Source organism: Dama dama, chromosome X (genome assembly GCF_033118175.1).
Source record: "Dama dama isolate Ldn47 chromosome X, ASM3311817v1, whole genome shotgun sequence".
NCBI classification, from domain to species: domain Eukaryota; kingdom Metazoa; phylum Chordata; class Mammalia; order Artiodactyla; family Cervidae; genus Dama; species Dama dama.
The window spans coordinates 43,535,035-43,543,082 of record NC_083714.1 but is presented as its reverse complement, the minus strand read 5'-3'; the positions used below and the strand labels follow the sequence as shown (position 1 = coordinate 43,543,082).

General features: G+C 44.2%; 1 non-coding gene across 1 annotated transcript; it reads left to right on the top strand.

Annotated features, from left to right (window-relative positions):
* Nucleotides 1-5,222: 5,222 nt before the first annotated feature.
* On the top strand, nt 5,223-5,295 carry TRNAG-CCC (transfer RNA glycine (anticodon CCC)). The gene has a single exon. It is a non-coding gene; the product is annotated as a tRNA-Gly (tRNA).
* The last annotated feature ends 2,753 nt before the right edge of the window (nt 5,296-8,048 follow it).

The window sequence follows — 8,048 nt, the reverse complement described above, 5'->3', positions numbered from 1 at the left end:
TGAAACTGGAGCCTATTATACAGAGTGAAGTAAGTCAGAAAGAAAAACACCAATAGAGTATATTAATGCATATACTGTAAAAAATGGTAATGATGACCCTATATGTAAGACAGCAAAAGAGACACAGATGTAAAGAACAGACTTTTAGACGCTGTGGGAGAAGGCGAGGGTGGGATAATGTGAGAGAATAGCATTGAAACATGTATATTCAGTTCACTTCAGTCACTCAGTCATGTCTGACTCTTTGCCACACCATGAATCACAGCACGCCAGGCCTCCCTGTCCATCACCAACTCCCGGAGTTTACTCAAACTCACGTCCATCGAGCCGGTGATGCCATCCAGCCATCTCACCCTCTGTCATCCCCTTCTCCTCCTGCCCCCAATCCCTCCCAGCATCAGGGTCTTTTCCAGTGAGTCAACTCTTCGCATCAGGTGGCCAAAGTATTGGAGTTTCAACTTCAGCATCAGTCCTTCCAATGAACACCCAGGACTGATCTCCTTTAGGATGGACTGGTTGGATCTCCTTGCAGCTCAAGGGACTCTCAAAGTCTTCTCCAACATCACAAAAGCATCAATGTTTCGGCGCTCATCTTTCTTCACAGTCCAACTCTCACATCCATACATGACCACTGGAAAAACCATAGCCTTGACTAGACGGACCTTTATTGGCAAAGTAATGTCTCTGCTTTTTAATACGCTATCTAGGTTGGTCATAACTTTCCTTCCAAAGAGTAAGCGTCTTTTAATTTCATGGTTGCAATCACCATCTGCAGTGATTTTGGAGCCGAAAAAAACAAAGTCTGACACTGTTTCCACTGTTTCCCCATCTATTTCCCATGAAGTGATGGGATCAGATGCCATGATCTTAGTTTTCTGAATGTTGAGCTTTAAGCCAACTTTTTCACTGTCCTCTTTCACTTTCTTCAAGAGGCTCTTTAGTTCTTCTTCACTTTCTGCCATAAGGGTGGTGTCATCTGCATATCTGAGGTTATTGATATTTCTCCCCGCAATCTTGATTTCAGCTTGTGCTTCCTCCAGCCCAGCGTTTCTCATGATGTACTCTCCGTATAAGTTAAATAAGCAGGGTGACAACATACGGCCTTGATGTACTCCTTTTCCTATTTGAAACCAGTCTGTTGCTCCATTTGCAGTTCTAACGGTTGCTTCCTGACCTTCATATAGATTTCTCAAGAGGCAGGTCAGGTGGTCTGGTATTCCCATCTCTTTCAGAATTCTCCACAGTTTATTGTGATTCACACAGTCAAAGGCTTTGGCATAGTCAATAAAGCAGAAATAGATGTTTTTCTGGAACTGTCTTGCTTTTTCGATGATCCAACGGATGTTGGCAATTTGACCTCTGGCTCTTCTGCCTTTTCTAAATCCAGCTTGAACATCTGGAAGTTCACAGTTCACATATTGCTGAAGCCTGACTTGGAGAATTTTGAGCATTACTTTACTAGCGTGTGAGATGAGAGCAATTGTGTGGTAGTTTGAGCATTCTTTGGGATTGCCTTTCTTTGGAATTGGAATGAAAACTGATCTTTTCCAGTCCTGTGACCACTGCTGAGTTTTCCAAATTTGCTGGCATATTGAGTGCAGCACTTTCACAGCATCATCTTTTAGGATTTGAAATAGCTCAACTGGAATTCCATCACCTTCACTAGTTTTGGTCATAGTGATACTTTCTAAGGCCCACTTGACTTCACATTCCAGGATGTCTGGCTCTAGGTGAGTGATCACACCATCGTGATTTTCTGGGTTGTGAAGATCTTTTTTGTACAGTTTTTCTGTGTATTATTGCCACCTCTTCTTAATATCTTCTGCTTCTGTTAGGTCCATACTATTTTTGTCCTTTATTGTGCTCATCTTTGCATGAAATATTCCCTTGGCATCTCTAATTTTCTTGAAGACATCTCTAGTCTTTCCCATTCTGTTGTTTTCCTCTATTTCTTTGCATTGATCACTTAGGAAGGCTTTCTTACCTCTCCTTGCTATTCTTTGGAACTCTGCATTCAAATGGGAATATCTTTCCTTTTCTCCTTTGCTTTTCCCTTCTCTTCTTTTCACAGCTATTTGTAAGGCCTCCTCAGATAGTCATTTTGCTTTTTTGTATTTCTTTTTACTGGGGACGGTGTTGCTCCCTTTCTCCTGTACAATGTCATGAATCTCTGTCCATATTTCTTCTGGCACTCTGTCTATCAGGTCTAGTCCCTTAAATCTATTTCTCACTTTCACTGTATATTCATAAGGGATTTGACTTAGGTCATACCTGAATGGTCTTGTGGTTTTCCCTACTTTCTTCAATTTAAGTCTGAATTTTGCAATAAAGAGTTCATGATCTGAGCCACAGTCAGCTCCTGGTCTTGTTTTTGCTGACTGTATAGAGTTTCTCCATCTTTGGCTGCAAAGAATATAATCAATCTGATTTCAGTGTTGACCATCTTGTGATGTCCATGTGTAGAGTCTTCTCTTGTGTTGTTGGAAGAGGGTGTTTGCTATGACCAGTGTGTTCTCTTGGCAAAACTCTATTAGCCTTTGCCCTGCTTCATTCCGTGCTCCAAGGCCAAATTTGCCTGTTACTCCAGGTGTTTCTTGACTTCCTACTTTTGCTTTTCATATGTGAAATAGATCGCCAGTCCAGGTTCGATGCATGAGATAGGGTGCTCAGGGCTGGTGCACTGGGATGATCCTGAGGGATGGGATGGGGAAGGAGATGGGAGGAGGGTTCAGGATGGGGGACACATGTACACCCATGGCTGATTCATGTCAATGTATGGCGAAAACCACTACAATACTATAAAGTAATTAGCCTCCAATTAAAATAAATAAATTAACTAAAAAGTATTTTGAAGAAAAAACTAACAAATATGTTGAGAGGAAAGGAGAGAAAGAAAAGAAGGAAAGAATAGATATGCAAGGCTAAATAGAGGTAGATAAAGAAGATTTATATATGTTAAAGATTAACTGCAAGGGGAAAAGAATAGTAGGAAAAGCAAACAAAGGAGTAAATGTAGAAATGATAATAATAGGTTTAAAAAATTAACATTAAAAAAAAGAGGAAAACTCCACAGAACTGCAAAAGCCCAATGTAGAAGCAGAGGTTTATGACAACAATAAAAAATGTGACTTAGGAAAAAGAAAAAAAAAAGCTCAAAAGCTTAATTGGATTTTTTAGTACCAATAAAATCAACAACTACAATGGGCAGGGGGAGGGAAGGGGGGAAACCAAAAGAATCTGCAGAACAAGTCAAAAAATAAGAATAATAAAAGTTTTTCTTGTGTCACTGCTGTCAGAGTCCTTTCCTGTGCTGGGAATCACAGTCCACCTTACCTCCCTAGGATGCCCTCCAACACTGTACTGATCTCTGGACCTGCTATGGGGGCTGCTCAGATTCTAATCTGGTCCTATTCCTGTGTGTTCTTGCCTCCAGTGTCCACAGCTATCAGAGTTAGTGTGTTTTCTTTTGTGGGAGCTCTCAATGGCCTTTTTTTTTTTTTTCTCAATGGCCTTTTATATATTCCATAGACAAGTCTGCTTAGTTGATCATGTGGATTTAATCTGTGGCTTGTACAGCTAGTGGGAAGGTTTTGGGTCTTCTTTCTTAGCCACACTGCTGCTGGGTTTCAATTGTGGTTTTATTTCCACCTCTACAAGTGGGTCATCCACTGGGGTTTAGTTCCTGAGGCTGCCCTGGAGGGCTTGGGTTTGCCCCTGTGAGGTTCAGGTGTGGAAGTGGTGCAGCTGCTTGGGGCACAGGGGTTCTGGCAGCACCAGGTACTGGGGGGGGGGGGGGGTGGGGTTGGTGGCTAGGGAAGCAGGAAATATAATGCTCTAGAAGGGTATGGCAACCAGTATAGGCCAATACACTCAAGTATTCTTGCCTGGAGAACCCCTTCTCTGACAGAAGCCTGGCAGGCCACAATCTACAGGGTCACAAAGAGTCCGACAGGACTGAAGTGGCTCTGCGTGCATAAACACAAGACCTTTTTTTTTGGCCTGTGGCAGCTCTGCCCAGTGAGAATTGAGCGTGAAGGTGGTGCAGCTGCTTGGCTTGCAGGGACCCTGGTGGCGCCAAATGTTCAGGGATAGAAACTGCCTGTGCAGCAGGAGTTATGGCCCTATCAGAGTCTTTTTTCAAGATTCTTGTAGCTGGTGATCAGAAAGCCTCTTTGGCCAGTCTTTCTCCAGTAGCTCCCCCCATTCAGGCACTTAAGAAGGATCCCTTGCCTGGGGTCCTTCCCTGTTGTTCTGCGAGTCAGGCACATAGAGGGACGCCCCTGACTGGGGTCTTAGTCTGTAGATCGTCGCATCAGGCACTTACAGGGGCACCCTGGGTGGGGTCCTACTCTATAGTTCAGTGCGTCAGGCATTTGATGGGCCAGCCTCTATTGTTCAGCTTCTGATGCTGGCCTGTGGAGAGAGAGAGGCTATGGTGATGGCTCCGCCCCCTACGCATGACTCAGCAGTATTGCCTTGCTTCCATGGCTGCCTGGCTTTCCTCCACAGGCGTTTCCCACCACAATCTCCTACCTCACATCCCTTCGATCCGTCCCTCTGCAGTCAACAGCAGCTGACGCACTGGGATTGCTCCACAATCCCTAAACTCCAGCTCCCAGCTGCTGCACCTTCCAGGAGATCCGCGTTCCTGCCCAGCATATCTGTGGCTGCCTCAAGGACTGTCTGATTCTCATTCCATTTAGGCTGCCACAGATCAGCTGTTTCACTCTCAGCCTTAAATGTTTCTCCTCTGACTCAGACAATTGTCCCACTGTGGGGATCAGACCCCTGCTTCAGTTCTGCCATGTGCTGAGGGTAGGTCCAGTCCTACTAATTTTCCTCCTGTTTTTCCCCCTAGTTCCTTTGTCCTACCGAATTTTGCGTGGTTCTATATATTTTTCTCCACTGGTCAGGTAATCCTGTCTGCTCTCAGCTGGTGTTCTGCATGTACTTCTGTGTCTGAAGGTGTATTCCTGATGTATCCATGGAGAGAGATGTACTCCATGTCCACCTACTCCTCCGCAATCTTGTCTGGCTCTACAGTCATTATCACAGCTACTCAAATCTGTGGTAGGTTAAAGCAACCAGAAAATACTTAAATGAGTGAGTGTATCTATATTCTAATACAACTTTTATGGACACTAAAATATATTTCATATAATTTTCATGTCATGAAATGTTCTTCAACTTTTGTCTCAATCATTTAAAGATATAGAGGGACTTCCCTGGTGGTCCAGTGGCTAAGACTCTGCACTCCCAATGCAGGGGGCCTGGGTTTGATCCCTGGTCAGGGAACAAGATCCCACATGTTGCAACTAAAGATCTCGAAAGCTGCAAGGAAGATTGAATATCCCACATGCCACAACTAAGACAGTGCACCAAATGCAGTGCAGCCAAATGAGTATTCATAAATAAATATAGATGTAGAAGCAAACAACAAAAACTTTCTTCCTTCATGGGTCATACAAACAGAGGCACAAGAGGGAACTTTGCTGGAGGGAAGTGGAATCATTTGCACATCCTTGGAGAATTAAATAAAGGTCACATTATGTTGGAGGGATTTTAGGTAAGACGTCCACAATGATAGCTTATAGCAAATGATGGCAGAGAACAGAATGAACCACTGAATGGGAGTGACTGTGCGGAAATGTCTTGGAGAAAACACTCTCTGCTTGCCATGAGACCCACCATAAATGAAGATGGGGAAATGAGGAGGGGTAGCAAGTCACGTTGGCATGGATCTTTAGAGGGTACTGAGGAAATATCCCTTTTTTTCCAACCACAGCATCTTGTCCTCCCCGCCTGCACAGAGGTGTCAGGACTGGGGCTTTGTGAGGTACAAGCCACCTCAAGGCTATTATTAGCTAGGAGAGCCCCTTGATGAGCAAACAAAGCTGAAGGGTGTGGCTCCCCTTTGCCTAGGGGAGGGTATATATACAGAGAGGTCAGGAGCCCTGGGATAGACACCACTAGAGGCTTAACTATGGCTGATGAGATCTGCACACCAGAGAAGGCTAACATAAATGCAGAAAACACAAACACAGAACAGCTAGCCCCAAGAATCAAAAAGAAGGAACGATGGACTTCTCGTCAATCAAAGACCAAGGTCAGATGACCCTACCCATGCGCCTCTCCTCCCCATAGATCTCCCCAAGACTCCTATCCTACCCTTGCCAGGCACAAATGCCTGCCTCAAGTCACATCTCTACCCATGAGGCCCCCTTTCCTATAATATTCCCATCCTCCTTTCCCAAACCAAAGTCCTGCTGACTCAGCCTGTTGCCTTTCCAGGTACAGAAAAACATGAGCATAAGAAGTACCCTTCAAAATAAATCAAGAAAAAAATCTCAATCATTCCCCTCTTATCCAAGAGTATCTCACAGAAGGATAAGGCCTACAACATTCATCTGTTACCACAAACTTAAAAACAAATCATATAAGCACAAGCTGAGTAGTTATAAGAAGCAATGGAAAATCCACCCATTCAAAGTAACTTCCTGTGCCAACAGTAAATGCAGAGCTTGGGCCAGAGCACTAGAACGAGCTGTGTCTATGGAAGCAGCTATGAAGAAACGGTCAAAGCCATAGGGATAATTCTGAGACCGTCGTGGTATATGGATGCTGAATACAATAAAATCAGCAAGTTGGTAAAAGGAGATGTGTGTGTGTGTGTCTGTGGACGGGAGGAAAGAAAGGAAGGGAAGAGGTAGGCATGTGAGGAGGGAGGGAGGTGAGGTCCTGGAGGGCTGGGGGCCAGACTGGCAGGATAGCCAGACATTGGAAGATCAGGACCGGCTGAGGACTAAGAAATGAAGATCAGCTTCCTCAACACTTTGTCCCAAGGATAAGAAGAAAAAGGGCTTTGGTGGTTCCATGTGTGTTTGGGGTGGAGGGGAGAGCAATTTCAGAGCTGAGTTTGCCAGATTCTAGATGGGAGGAGGGTTTAATGTGTGGTGGGTGATAATAATGCTCCCCTCCCCCAATCCTGACCAAAAGGCAGGTGACAAAACCAACACCTCCAGCTCACCTATGTCATTATGATGTATACTGTACCCCACCCAATGCTGTAAGCAACTAAAGGCCCCCAGAAGGGCAAAAAGGCTCACCCTACAGAAAGTCACCAACAGCAATTAACACTAAAATAATGGTGTTTGGAGGACACAAACTCAATAGCAATTAGGCCACTTGTTAAGAAGCTTGCAGTGGAGTATACACACTGCTGTGTTCAAAATGGATAACTCGCAAGGTCCTACTCTACAACACACGGAACTCTGCTCAATAGTCTGTAATAACCTTATGGTTACCAGGGGGGAAGAATGAGGGGAAGGGTTAGTTAGGGAGTTTGGGATGGACAAGTACACACTGCTATATTTAAAATGAATAACCAACAAGTTCCTACCGTATAGTACAGGGAACTCTGCTCAATGTCATGAGGCAGCCTGGATGGAAGAGGAGTTTGGAGGAGAATGGATACATGTATAGGTATGGCTGAGTCTCTTTGCTGTCCACCTGAAACCATCACAGCATTGTTTATGGGCTCTACCCCAATACAAAATTTAAAAGTTTTTTTTTTTTTTTTTTAATAAGAAGCTTGCAGTGTAGCAGTAACCTACCCAGGGTTGGGTGGTGGGGGTACTCTGCCCACCTGTAGCAATAAAGGAATACAGTATCAACAGAGACTTTTGATATAAGAACAATAAAACCCAGTAAAAGTCAGTCTTGCTTTTATTAGCACCATAACTAAGCATTTCTAAATTTTCCCCTCAAAATTTTCTTCTTTGGTCTAAGTTCTAAAAGACTACTGTGGTTAACGTTAAGTTGTAATATATAGTGAGTGAGTGAAAGTTGCTCCGTCGTGTCCAACTCTTTGCAACTCCATGGCTATACAGTCCATGGAATTCTCCAGGCCAGAATGCTGGAGTGGGTATTCTTTCCCTTCTTTAAGGGATCTTCCCAGCCCAGGGATCGAACCCAGGTTTCCCGCATTGCAGGTGGATTCTTTACCAGCTGAACCACAAGGGAAGCCCTGTAATATATAGGTAATATAT